Source organism: Cavia porcellus, unplaced genomic scaffold (assembly GCF_034190915.1).
Source record: "Cavia porcellus strain 051 isolate PalLab524CR breed Dunkin Hartley unplaced genomic scaffold, mCavPor4.1 scaffold_9, whole genome shotgun sequence".
NCBI classification, from domain to species: Eukaryota; Metazoa; Chordata; class Mammalia; order Rodentia; family Caviidae; genus Cavia; species Cavia porcellus.
The window spans coordinates 12,815,262-12,829,783 of record NW_026947492.1 but is presented as its reverse complement, the minus strand read 5'-3'; the positions used below and the strand labels follow the sequence as shown (position 1 = coordinate 12,829,783).

Here is a 14,522-nt window from a genome sequence, read left to right as displayed (position 1 = left end):
TTTGCAACCTCTCTTTTCCTCCAGGGTACACCTGACTGTGATGCCTGTCAGTCTATTTATCTGCATCAAAGCCTGTGCTCTCTGCAGGCTGGGAGATTGCTTTTTGTGTAATAGGTCTTTGAAGACAGTAGCAGCTTGGAGGCTAATTCATACCTGTCAGTAAATTCTATTTAAGGTGAGATTTGATCCTACACCTCCCAGCTGCCAGCTCTCCTTGATTCTTCTCTCTGCATGTTTCCTATTCACTCATCCCTTTGACCTGAGAAGGCACATCTGTTCTTTCCAACAACTCTGTCCTTTCTCTCTTTCCTTTCTCAATGTGAGTCCACAAACAGGACCTGAAAAGCAGATCATATTCTGTCTTTATTCATGACTCTACCCAGTACACTGTACTCTGTGCTTATGCTTAGCAAGTGCTCAGTGTACGTTCATTAAATGAATTCATGTTCTCCTGCAAACACCCATCATGGTGTCTTTACAAAGACTTTACAAAGACTTCAGACACTCAGCCCCCTGAAGAGGAAGGCACAGGCCGGGTAGAAAGCCTCCCACTTCCTCTGCATAGCAGTGATTATCTTCATTTTGTATTTAGGAAACCTTTGTGTCTTGGGGCACTAAATAAGTAGCTGTTATCTATGTAGTTAACTGTGCAGCTGAAATCTCTGAGTGAAACTGATGTGAGAAATGATGAGCACCTTATGCTGTCTCCCTTCAGGTCAGGGAGAGTTACTGCTTCCCTGCAGGCTTGCTTTCTCCATCAAGTGTTCCTCCCTGTCCTCTGAGGTCCGCTGCCCTCAGGATCCACAAATCAGGGTTCCCTGGTACACATTAGGAGCTAAACCTCTCCTTTCCTGCATCCCAATGTGTTAGCCTCAGGCAGAGACCCTAGAACCCCCCACCTCTATCTTATCAGGGCTACAGAAATTGCTTAGGAAGACAAGTGACAGTGACACTGTCAGTGACTCTAACTGTTGTTGACTTTGCCTGCCCCATCTCTGCAGAAAGTTCAGACAATGAGTTTTCCACGAGGACTGAGCATCTTGTAACTGTGACATGCTCAAGGCTGTCACATACGTTCCACGGTGGGAAGAGGATAACACAGCAGATTCTCAGATCCTGGCCATGCTGGCTACTGTCATTTCTTCCATCATGCATTCCACAAAGAGGCGAGTGCCTTCTCTGGGACACATACCACACGGCACTTACACAGTGACTCAGACCCACTACTGTCCCCAGTGACAAGTGGCAGAGTCCTGAGGTACACTAAGTACCAGGTACTTGAGGCACATACAGCAAGGTAGTCTCTTCTACCACAGTAGCTACTGACTTCCTGAGCTGAGCTGAGAGCGGACTGCAAGCAGAGACCTGGAAGATGAGCAGGAGTAGGCCAGGAGAAAGATGCAAAAAGGAATCTTACAGACAGACAGAATAAACTGCAAAGCTTTAGAGACTGAGTCACAATACTTTTCGAGAGATGCAAGTCACTGTTTCTGGCTGGGATGGTTGTGTGGTGTTTGGAGAAAGCCAATGGGCAAGTTCACAGGAGGCTACAAAAGTCAAGTTTGAGAAGTCTAGACTTAATTTGCTAAGTAGTGGGAAGCCAATGAATGGTCCCAACTTTGGAATCCCTCCTTTGAATTCCCAGGAGAGGTGTTCACCCTCTGAGTTCTCACTAGATGCTTAGGCAGCACCTGCTTACCACTGGGCTGTGACTGTGTACTTCAGCCCAGAGTCAGGACTTGGGGAGCCTCCAGTGGTGGTTAATTGAGCTGTGGATGTCACTGACACTGAGTGAAACCTGATGCTGCAAATGGAGAAGCGAGATTGCTTAATAATAACGGCACTTGCTACTCCTAATGGTGCTTGTAATATAATAGTACTTACAATATAATAATAATAATACTTGCCATAATGTCTTTTATTCTCATTCTCCCTGTGCTTCACAAACATTCATTAAATCTCAAACACTCTGCTCAGTAGGACCCAGACATCTCAAGGCAGAGGGCATCCCTAATACCTGCAGCAGCCTCGGTCTTCCTTCAGGGGCGACCATCAGAGGAGAAGGGGTGCCTCCTGCCCAGAGCCCCACCCTGGTCAGAAAGAGAACACAGTGTTTCTCATAGGCATCATCCGGTACCCCAGCTGTTTTCAGTATCTTCTTCCTGGTTCCTGGCTAAACCTCTCCTTGTCTACCTCTTACCAGGTGGTACAAGGGGAAATCAAAAACATAAACAGATATTCAAGTTGGCATTTGTGTGACAGCCATAATTCCAAGAGACCCTTAGGACACCCCATCTCCCTGCACACATAGTATTCCCAAGACTGCACCTCCGATGAGTTTTTCCTCTGCAATTAGGTCATGTAACACGGCATGCCTGGCTTTAAAGAGAGAGACTATCCAGATGGGTCTGACCTAAGCCTGTAATTCTTTAAAAACCAAGTTTATACTGGCTGTTTGCAGGGAGGGAAGTCAGAGAGATCTGTGGACCAGTGGGTTGCACCATAGGAAGGGTTCTTCTCGGTGACATGGAGCTGTCACAGGGCAGAGACCTGTATGCTGAGAACCGATGCCAGCCAAGCAAGAAAACAGAGATGTCAGTACTATGGCCTTGTCAAAGTGAATCTGGCTAATGACAGGAATGAGCCTGGAAGGAAACCCTGTGCCACAGCTAAAATTGCAGTCTGCAGACTCTCTGATTTCAGCCTGAGCAAAGCCCCCATGGCACTGAGCTATACTTGTGACCTACAGAACTTGGTACCAATAAAGGTGCTTTTAGAAGCTACTAACTTTGTGAGAATTTATTATGCAGCAATAAAAAACTAACACAGAACAGACAAGCCAAAAAGATCATTTTGATAAGGGCAAGATGTGCGTTGGTGGGGAAAAGGCAAATTCTCCTATACACCATGTGACCGGAGAACTTTAGACAAGATTCTCACTGTTCTGAGAGCTTCACTGTCCCAGTGTGCAGAACCAGAACACACGGACAGTCAGGATGGATGATACCCGATATAGGGCTTGGTGTGGGTCCGGTTACCTTGCCGTCTTCAGAACCAAGTGGGGACAATGACTATTACCATTCCAGCTGTGGAAATGGGTAGGTTTTTATTAATAGATTTTCTCTATTGTGGGCATTTTAGAGATTGCTTGATCTTCACACAGCCAGGAAGGCCAAGACATCTTTCACTGAATTAGTCTGAATCCTTAACTGCTCTGTGTCAGAGATCAAGGCAGTCTCCCCTTTTCCGGAAACAGTACCAGAGAGGTGGGCTGGCAGTCCGAGGGGACATTTCCATTATTCTTCCAGACACAGAACCAGCGTGGTCCCCAGAGCCTATTTCTTATTTCAGTGTGATTCATTCCCTACATATAGCTTGATGAAGCCAGTCACCAGCACACACAGGCACAGAGGAAACGAGTGAGTGATTGAGCGTGCGCACACATGTGTGAGTTGCAGGCAGCTAAAGGACAAGTTTCAATTTTATTAAATACGCGATGCACAAAAATCTCAAACTTTGTTGTGGGATTCCCGTGGGATTTATCTTCACTATCACGCTGTTTGTCAGACATCTGCAAAAGGGTTATTGGATAATTGGTCCCTGCAAGATAAAGGAGGGTTTCTTCACCTCAGAATTTCTCAGCATCCTTGTCCAATGCTTCTTCAGTTCTTACTGGTTTTCCTGCCAGTATTCATTCTGCTCTCATACTCCTGGTCCATGTAGTTAGGAATCAAGCGGAGTTGAAATTCCTGCCTCACCTGGAGTCACTAGATCTCACTGTGAGGCCCAGGTGCTGGTTCCACCTCCTCACCCAAGGTCTGGGAGGAATAAAGGCCTAATGAGTTCATTTCCATCTTCAATGATCTTGCACTCCATGACTGGTTCCTCTTCAGGATAATTGACAACAATGCCTCATGCCCCCCTTCAACTCAGATTTTCTGATTAATCAGCCCCGCTGAGACTAATTCCGGCTAGGGGTAGAGAGCAGAAGAGAAAAAGTGTGTTTCAAATACAGCTGTTCTTGGAGGAGATTCTCATCAGCTTGGGAGTGATTCTTTTGGGCACCTGGCCTTCCCAAGGGAGGAGCCCTATCTCTGAGACTCTTTCCTCTCCTCCTCTCCCTCAAGACTTACTGTGGAGTCATAGTCCTGCCAAGTCATAGTCAAGAAAGGTAGTAGCTTGATTCAAATGTCTTCTGGCTGAGAGCTCTGAGCCAGGTACTGTCAGAATAAAGAGAGAGAAGTGTAGAGATTCTAAAGAATAAGAGTCACCATCTGTTTTAGTTAATTTTTACTTGTCACTGAGACAAAATACCTGAAGCCCAAAGTTGGGAAAGGAAAGGTTTATTTCTTACAGTTTTTGGAGGTTTCAGTCCACACTTGGTTGGCTCCAAGGCAGGTGGGCATGGCTGGGCCTCAGTTCATCATGGTGGCCACCAACAGCAAGCAGGAACCAGCAAACAGCAAGACCCACCTCCTTCCTGCCATTACATCATATCCTGGCTCCACCCCTTTGTGGGTGTAGCACTGACATCATCAATCCAAGCACTAGACAATGAACAAATCACAAATGCACAATGCAAACTCTTGAGGCCTGGAGGACACAGACATAAACCATGACACCATCTAAGAGTGCTGGCAATAAGAATGGTGGACAGTGATGGCTCAGGATGCCCAGGGCTGCAGCTAAAGTGAGACCACACGACCTGGCATTTTGTAGCTTAGGCTGTGTATGTGGCTACTGCCTCCTGCTCCTCTCAATGGCTGCGGTGGTTCCCTGGCAGCATTCCTCCTGCACAAAGGAGGCCCTCCTTCCCGGGGTCCCATGGTTAGAGGCTCCCACGGTCAGGTACAGGGACAGACAGAGTCACGGACTGGGACGGTGCAGTTCTCCTATCAGATCTGGATGAGTAGCTGGAAATGGAGTGGAGCAGGACCATTCCCCTTCTAGGACTGGCTGCATCTCTCATCTTTCCCCAGGGAAGCTCTGGTTTGTTTCCCTTGCAGGTCAGTGGTGCTCATTACCTTGGAAGAGACAGTCGTTGACAGCTATCCAAGTGGTGAGCTCAGGGCCAGGGATATGTGACAATCAGCCTAGAACAAGAATTTGTGACAAGCTAAAGATGCTGACTCGGGTCCACTTGGAACACCAGCTTTTCGTCTTCTGCCTTACACAGGACAGGGAAGTTAGTATGAAACAGATGACATCTGTGGAAGGTGCTTCCCACTCCCACAGTACCGGTGCCGTAATTTCCCATGCTATTATCCATTGTGGGGGACGGTGAGACATTACATGACTACATCCTTTACTTAGAATATCCTACTCATGCCCCTTCCTTATTTCTCTAGCTCCTATTGAGTCTTCAAAGCCCACGGGGTGAAATCTTATCTAGGAAGTTTTCTACACACTTGCCAGAATAGTCCAGAGACCCTTCTTTGGTGACTCCATAATATCCTATACTGCATCTCTTCATCACTGGATTGAACCTACTTATAATAATCTATATGGCTTCAGCGCCACCTCTGTCTGTCACATGGCCTCCTCGAGGTCAGCACTTTTCCATCATTGTATCCCCAACACGTAGCACAGTAAGTGCTTATTCTAGATCCAGTACATGTGAGCCCACGGGGGTGGAGACCTCTTCTCTCCAGTCCTGCCTCACTGTGAAAGCTTACTCAAGTCATTTTTTCTCCTCAGTGTGTTTCTCAGCTGTATAATGACCAGATTTAGGGAGAGGCTCAGCCATTAACATGTTGGCATGAGTTGGATTTTCAGATTGGGGATTTTCATCCATCAGGGCTATGAGTGGGTGGGTAGGGACATGCAACACAGGACCGGTATTTTTCTAGGCAAAGGGGAGTGAGATATCCTGATAGCCCACACAGGTACCCCCAACAGGGGGATGTGCAGAGCTGAGGGCCCTGGAGGGATGAGCAAGCCAGATGAGGACACAGAAACCATGGAGTAGGAGACAATGAAGTCACTTACTTCAGTGAAAAGCAGACCGAGCAGGAAAATCCACCGAGCCATTTGTGGTAGATCATCTAATCCATAAGTTCAACTGTATTTCAGAGTGAAAAGAGCTTTAAAGGTCCTCTGACTGATGCACAGAGGAGAAAGGACTTGTCCAAAATCACACACAGTTTTCGTGGGACAGTCCAATGAAGACCTTGGGCTTTTGATGCAAGCTCCAGTGCTGAAAGTCTGGCCACTCTGCACAGCAGACAGGCTCCCACCTGACCAGAGCCTTCCTTCCTGGCTTCAGGGCCACCTCTGTCTACCACATCTGCTCCAGTCACCCTGAGCACCACGACCTACTCTGCCTACAACCCTTTGCCTGCTCTCATCTTTTGCCCATCCTTCCATAAAGAAAACTTAAACATAAAGAGGAGCTTTCTGCAAGCTCCTCAGTGTGGTCTCGATGCTCCCTGATGGGTTCCCACACCTTGCATTGCTAACCTAAGGTTGAGACGCATCCTGCCAGATTGCACTAGACTGGTCTTTGTATTCCCCACCGCACAGAAGGCGCTTAATAGTCATTTGCTGTATGTGTAGTTGATTCAGCATTTTCCACAGAGAAGCTGCTTAATCATGGCTGGCTGGCTCTGTATTTTATAATCCTGTAATGAGGGCCAAGGACCTTCAAGCTGTTAGTCACCATTTCCCCAAGTGCGAAAACAAATGAATAAACAAATGAAACAAGCCCAAGACCCCCAAACCCTCAGTTAATGCCTCCTGAGCCCTGCGTTCTGGATGTCCCTGCACTTCTCCTGAGTATATCCCCATTTTCTAACCACCTACTTCAGAGGATACACACAGGCAAGTTAGCAGAGTTGAAAAGCAGAGGTTTGAAGTTCCTGTTTACCCTTAAAATACTATTGTGCCTTTGTGTACCCAGCAGACACTTGTCACTGCCGGGCCTGCCACTTCCCAGAGTTCACATCTGCTGGAAATGGTTCTTTCCCAGCTTAGAGAGACACATGGGGTGTGCACTTCATTCCTCTATTCCAAGTTGCTCTAAAAACGCATTTATTCAACAAAGCACATTATAGTACGCAGAGTGGCTTTCCTAAAGGGCTCCATAAAACTGAAATATATGGCTAGTCTTAATAATTTTATAATAAACTACACTTTAGAGTCAATTGCTCTGGCACTAGAAAGCTGTCCAGCTGATAGAATGTGGCTCTGGTTTGTATTCACGTGCGCAGGAAGTGTGCTTAGGGATATGCATGTGTGTGTGCTCAGACATCCCAGGAACTGTGTTTCCAGCTCCGTGAGACGCCGAATTTAAAACCTTTCTGGTAAGAGCTTTGGAATTTTGGAAAGTTAGAGACAGTAAATCAGGAAACTGAGGCCTAAGAATGAAAATAGTCAATGAGGGGTGGGGACGCTGGGCACAGCGACACACACCTGCAGTCATGTAATGTCTCACCATCCCCCACAATGGATAATAGGATGGGAAATTATGGCACTGGTACTGTGGGAGTGGGAAGCATTTGGGGAGTGGGAAGAACCTTCCACAGACGTCACACTGCTTCATACTAACTTCCCTGTCCTGTGTAAGGCAGAAGACGAAAAGCTGGTGTCCCAAGTGGACCCGAGTCAGCATCTTTAGCTTGTCACAAATTCTTGTTCTAGGCTGATTGTCACATATCCCTGGCCCTGAGCTCACCACTTGGATAGCTGTCAACAACTGTCTCTTCCAAGGTAATGAGCACCACTGACCTGCAAGAGAAACAAACCAGAGCTTCCCTGGGGAAAGATGGGAGATGCAGCCAGTCCTAGAAGGGGAATGGTCCTGCTCCACTCACATTTCCAGCTACTCATCCAGATCTGATAGGAGAACTGCACTGTCCCAGCCCATGACTCTGTCTGTCCCTGTACCTGACTGTGGGAGCCTCTAACCATGGGACCCCGGGAAGGAGGGCCTCCTTTGTGCAGGAGAAATGCTGCCAGGGAGCCACTGCAGCCCTTGAGAATGGACTCACTTCAGCTGCAGCCCTGGGCATCTCTCAGCCAGCACTTGGTCCACCTTGTCCTTGGGGACAAGAAGACGGGGCCCAACTCTTGGTAGTGCTGCACACAGCCAACTGGACTCCTCTGTACTTCAGGGCTTGGTTAGGATGAGCTGAATTCCTGCTGGATACAAAGAGGTGAGCTATTTCACCTGGCCAGCCCTTCTCATCTAAGAACTCTATAATATGATGAAATGCTCTATTCATCCAAAAGATAAATGTTTGCTGAATATCTATTATTCTCCAGGAGGCGACTGGGGTTATAGTGATGGACAGGGCAGACTCGGCCTTGCTTTTATGAGGCTTAGATTTAGAAAGAATCAGAAGAAAGAATTCCCACTTGAGATGAATGCTGCAAAATATAGACGCTGAGTGCCGTGAGAGTATGTGACAGCAGATTCAGTCTAGTAGTGTGTCAGGGAAGACTTCCTTGTGGAAGTGACATTTAAATGAGACCTGAAAGACGGGTAGGGATGACTTGCCAAGAAAGGAGCCGAAGAGTAGGGTGGCAGTGTTCTCACTTTTTTCTGGAATCAACTGCTTCTTCCTCTGTCTGCCCTAGCTCCTCTTTCTGTAATAATTTTAGCAAGTTTAATTACTTACAAATCTCTCTGATAAACTTTTGGATGTGTAAATATAGCCTCAGACATACTGATAATAAAGTGAACTCAGGAGGAAGAGTGGCTGCCCGGATCCATTCTGCCTAAACAAGATAAAGAATGAGGCCTACAGGAACGATTGCTGTAGCTCACTGGGACTTGGCTCATGGAAATAGTTTCTGTTCACCCAACTGCTGGTCCAGGTGTTTGGTCTCTGTGACAAGCTCTCTGCTCAGGCGACATTTCCCTTGCCTTCCAACAGTGTCCTCAGCCTTTTGCCTGTCTCCCTAGATTCACCAAAGGAAAAACTCAGAGGCGTCACTGCCTCTATATGCATCCCACCAATAGAAGCCTCCCCTCCAGCAGGGGGCAGCACCCAGAGCGGGGCATGCTGGTCAGTGCAGGCAGGCAGTGACACAGCAGTGGTGGCATGCCACCTGCAAGGCCGAGAGCAGTCCAGGCAGCCAACAAATTGCACAGCCTGCTTCTTCAAAGGCATGCTGATGTCCCCCTCTTCACTGATATCACATGACCTTTAACCCTTACCTCTAAATCTCCACTCTTCTCTGCCAATGCTGACAGCCGCCTCCTATGGTGCAGAGCCCATCTGTGTGCTCTCTGACAACAGATTTAGGGTGATTTTTATCTTTTCTATTAGGTAGTGATTGCAACTCTCCCTGGGTTCATTAGTAGCTGGATAATCCCTCCAGATTTATTAGCTCAAATGGAAATTTCCTCCTTCACCTCTACTTTTCAGATAGTATCAGCCACCTTTACTGTCTCAATGGCAGACAGTGCTTTGCCCAAAGGCCCTTAATTTTTCAAGTCCTCTTTTCAAACTTCCATCAATCTTAAGAAAAAAAAAGTTCCGTAACCAAATGCGGAGGGTGCCTGGAGGACAGGGGGTCCCTTCCACACTGGAGATCAGAAAAGCCCAGGGCACCTGTTTCGCTCCTGGATGTGCCCCACCCAAAGGAGAGCACTCCAGGCACAGAAAAGAGCTGACAACCCAGAACTAAGTGCCAGTCTCCACTCTTAGGATCAATTTTCCTCTAAACAGCCAATGCTGGGCTAAGAGGCAACTGCTTTCCTAGCATGCACAGAGATGTGTGATAATGATTGAGAATTGAATGTGGCAGAGACTGCTGCCCAATCACTAAAGGTTTCCTCTTCTTCCTGGACACACAGCTACATTACCCAGCTGTCTGTAAGTTCCAGCTGGAGGAATTGTGAGAAAAGACATGTTGTCTTTCTAGGCCTCATCCATAAACCCTCCTGTGCGTGATCTTCCAAGTTTTGCTCCATTTCTGGCCTTTAAAAGGAAACATTTATGAGTTAGTAAAAACCTGGGCCTCTGAATAACCCGGTGGAAGGCCACCCATTGACTGGGAACACTGTTTACAGATTTCAAGTAATTGATAGTTAGCTCTCTGCCTCTGTGGGTTCCTCATGCATGAATTTAATCACCTGCAGATCAAAAATATTCACAAAAGAGTGGTTCTGTACTGAACATGTAGAGACCTTTTTTGGTCATTATTCCCTAAATAATAAGCATGGTAATGGTTTATTTAGCATTAAGCATTAGAAATAATCTTAGTTCAAAGTATATGGGAGCAATCATGATACCATTTTATATAAGGGACTTAAACCTTTGTAGATTTGTTAACCAGTAGGACTCCTGAAACTTGTCTCCCAGAGATACCGAGGGTCAAAGGTACTTCTACTGTGTGAACCTTGGCAATGTGGAGGTTGGTCATTTACAACAGCTAGCACTGAGTACCAGATACAACCAGTGTTATCAACAGCTAATTTTTAATTTTTACTAAAAAATTTTAAAGACAGATATTCATATCTTATCTATGAGGAAACCGCTGCTCATCAGCTCCTGAGCTGGGGATGATTGTCTATCCTGAGTGACTGAAAACACACCAGCTGCTTCCTCTTAAAAGGCTTCTTCAGCAGCAGGACCTTTAACTACAGCCATGTGGTCTCGCTTCTTTTAATTTTCAGGCTCCAAATGGAAATAAGAAATACATCTGACCACTTCACACCCATTATTAAAAAATACATGAAAAAGTCCTGGTAAGTCCTGGTAAGATTGTAGTGAAATTTGAACCCTTGCACAATAATGATGGGAATAAAAACTTCTAGAAAATAGCTTAGTGGCTCCTTAATAAATTAAAGATATAATGACTGTATGGTCCAGAAATTGTCCTCCTATGCATATACCCAAAAAGACTGAGAGCAGAGACTTGAGCAGATATTTGTGTAGGTTCATGGTTCATGAACAAAGGTTCATGTAGTCACAAGCTGAAGCAACCCAAGATTCTGTGGGTGAATTAATGGCTAAAAAAATGAGGCGCATACCAACAAGGATATATCACCCAGTCTTAAGAAGGCAGGAAATTCAAACACATGGATAAATCTAAGAGACATTAATCTAAGAAAAATAAGCCAGACACACATAGATAAATATTATATAATTCCATTTATACAAAATGCACTGTTGAATTCATACAGCTAGTGGAATGGTGGTTGGCAGGCACTGGGAGGAGGAGGGAATGGGGAGAGGGAATGTTTCATACGCAGAGATGTCAGAGTGGGCAAATTGATAGAGAAAAAAGAAGAGTTGGGGGAGAGGGGATGGGCAATTATTGTTTCATGGGCATAGAGTTTCTGTCTGGATTGAGGGAAAGTTTTACAAACAGATAATGGTGATGCAACCTATGAATGTATTAATGCCACCGTTAAATGGTGTTTTAATGTACAGTTAACAATATATAAAATGGAAAATTTGATGTTATGAATACTTTACCACAATACATAATTTAAAAAGGAAAGGAAGGAAAGGAGGGAGGGAGGAGAGAAGAAAAAAAGAAGGGAAGGGGGCCAGACTGAGTGGCTTTGGGCAGGGTCCTGTTCTCTGGGCTGCACATACATCTCAGTCTTTGGTGACTCTGCCCACTAGTGTTGTTTGCCTTGCTTGTGCCTCATTTGGCCCATCCCTTGGTGTGACCTAAACTCTGGAGCTCTTACCTTGATCAGCTAGCCAGCTCCTACTTCCTCCAGGGCCCTCTCTCTCCATGCCTGACCTCCAGCCAAGTACACATTCAGCCCTGGATACACCTGTCAAGTCCTGGTGCTTTGGACCCCACGCTCCCTGGGCTCTCACCTTAGCTAGGTGCTAGCATCACCTGTTCATCAGGGATGTGCTTTGTGGGAAACGATGCTTGATGCACGAGAACCAGAAAGCAGGGCAAGAAGCTGTTTCATCAATCAAAGCACCCCAAACCCTACCTTGAAATAAATAATACAAAAGATGGATATCTGTTCACTACAACTGGGTGCTTTAACAGTGACACACTTGCAGTCGCAGATCTCTTCCTCTGCAGGGTCTGTCCCTGTACAGAGTCTCTTCCCATCTGCTATGGTGTCTCTTCACTATGTGACAAACATCCTGTCACTGAGCTGAGCTTTCTCAGCGCCCATAGGCTGGTTCTTCCCTGGGATCCTCTAGCTCATCCCTGACTGCGCTGTGACAACTGCAGGGCCTTCTCAGTAGCCTCTGCTTCCTCTGGCTCAGCTCCTCTGGTTGTGCCAGTCCCCTGTGTCACCCCAGGCCCAGGGCTGGCATCTCACTCTCTTTGCTGCCTAGACTATGACAGGGAAAGAAAGTGGTTTTGGTAGGGTCAGATGAATTGAAGATTTGGAAGTCTGACTCAGGATGGATCATTTCGTCCCAGCTCTTGTGATGGGCAACCAACTGATCAAATCTAGAGCAGTCAACCTGATTCAGTCATTACAGATGGCCTAAATCAATCAGCTTTCTTAATGCCAGGATGGGACTGAGGTATGAGAACTTGGTCTGTTACTCAGTAATTACCAACACAGCCTCTGCAATGGTAGGTTCACTCATGCACAAAAACTGAGCTACTTAGTTTTATTCATTCTCTGGAAAGAAATAAAACAGCATTTTTTGGAGTTGTTTTTACAAGCCATTAAATGCTGGGTAGAAATATATGCATCTCCTATTTCTTTTAGAATATGAGAAGCAAAAACAGGACTTTTAAAAATAAGAACTTCTCTTTACTAAATTCATATTGCAAGGCAATTTCTGATTGTACATTTTTTCCTGAGACAGGTACTATTAGTGTTCACTTACAGAAAAGGTCACTGAGGCTCAGGAAGGTTAAAGTAGCTTTCACACGATCGCACAGCAGGTAGGTGGTTGCACTAGAACATTACATCTGTCTACTAAGGCCTTTTTCAGTTCACCATGGTGGTTTTCAAACAGCTGATCTGCACCAGTGTCACAGAATTCAGACAGCTGGGACATGATGGGGTTGCCTAAGAAATTCGGAGAAGGAGTAAATAAAAATGAAATCCCAGGTGGCATCCATGTTTGGAGGAAGAGACGGAAAAATGCAAAAGGTAACTCATGCTTCTCTATAAAGCTGTGACTGTTTGGGTGGAACGTCAAAGGTACAGTGAAGACTCAAGGAAGGTGAGAGATGCCAGGAACGTGGAAAATCTGCAAAGAAAAGCTGCAGCTCAAGAGTAAAGACAGTCCCAGAGAGAAACTATATAGACTACAACCGGCAATGCTGTGAGGACAAGGCTGGCTGAGCCCTCTGGAACTCACATCTCACCACCATGTCCCACATGCTGGATAAATAGCTGCAGGAGAGAATATTTTTCCTGCTAGGTTTCATTCTTATTTTTGTCAAGTTCTTTTCTATCTTCCTATTTTTTCCTTTTAGAACAGAAATGTTTACACTGTGCTGTTATACCTGGGGACTATGTGACTTGTTTTTCCTTTTCAGAGATTCCTGGGTAAGAGTTTGTCTTGAGTCTCAGAGGAGACCTGGATTTAAACATTTGAAAAATGCTGGAGTTATTAAGAATCTGTGGAAGGGATTGTGGCATTACTGGCTATATGCACGATAGTTGTATTGTTAGGCCAAATTATGTACTTGTATTGTCTTTATTAGCAGATTAAATATGACTTAAGGAGATGTGTTTTGGCATCAAGGTGACAAGGGATGGGATGTGGTGACCAGGATGAAGTGCCAACTTGACTGGTTTGGCATCTTCTGAGTGAGTCTGGGTGGATGGAGGCATCACTGTGGGTCATGTCTGCCCTGCCTTCTTAGGCACTGTCCTCTGCTGCACTTCCTGACCTCCGTGAACTTAGAGCTTTGCTCACCACGCCCTTCCGCCTGCTGATCTTGGGCTGAATCCCCTGAAACCATGAGCCAAATTAAACCTATCCTCCTTTAAATTGTGGGTGTCGGGTACTGCGTTTCAGTGTTAAGAAAACTGACTGCTTCTCTGGCCACAAACTCCAACTGCAATGAGGAAAGAAGAGTGGCTCTCTCTTGACCCTTCTAGAAAGGTCTTGATCTTTCTAGACCCTTCTAGAAAGCCAAGGCACTAATGAGAAACTTAATAGAATACTCCTTCACCAAGTAATTTTGTGATGGTTCTGCTTCTATTTTCCTGGCTATTATTCAACCAATACTATCAGATAGTTGATTTCTCCTTGCAAATCCACAAACTATGTGAGTCTTTTTAAGTCCAGGTTCAAAACGCTCTGAGGCATGCTCAGAATGATTACCATTCCGCACCCACTTGAAAAGGAGGAAAGCTCTTCAAAAACTAAAAACTATACTAGTATTGTGTTAAAAAATACAATGCCTTGGAAACACATAGCACTTTGAGGTTTACAATGATTTTTCTTTAAATTTTTAATGGTACTAGAAACTGAATCCAGAGTCTTCACACTGACTTTCATCCCCAGTCCCCATCTCCAACTTTCTGAGACAGGGTCTCACTAAATTGCTAAGTTGCTGCCTTAATTACTTTTCTAAAATATATAACATTCAGAGTTAAAAAGGGAAAAGTTTAT

General features: G+C 45.5%; 1 protein-coding gene and 1 long non-coding RNA gene across 2 annotated transcripts in view; both read right to left on the bottom strand.

Moving 5' to 3' along the window:
• The window catches only part of Grik4 (glutamate ionotropic receptor kainate type subunit 4), a 431,262-nt gene that overhangs the window by 120,542 nt on the left and 296,198 nt on the right, over positions 1-14,522 (bottom strand).
• On the bottom strand, positions 2,519-4,796 carry LOC134477530 (uncharacterized). Its single transcript, XR_010049554.1, has 3 exons — positions 4,355-4,796; positions 4,134-4,220; positions 2,519-3,971 (listed from the first exon to the last, which is right to left on the bottom strand). It is a non-coding gene; the product is annotated as an uncharacterized LOC134477530 (long non-coding RNA).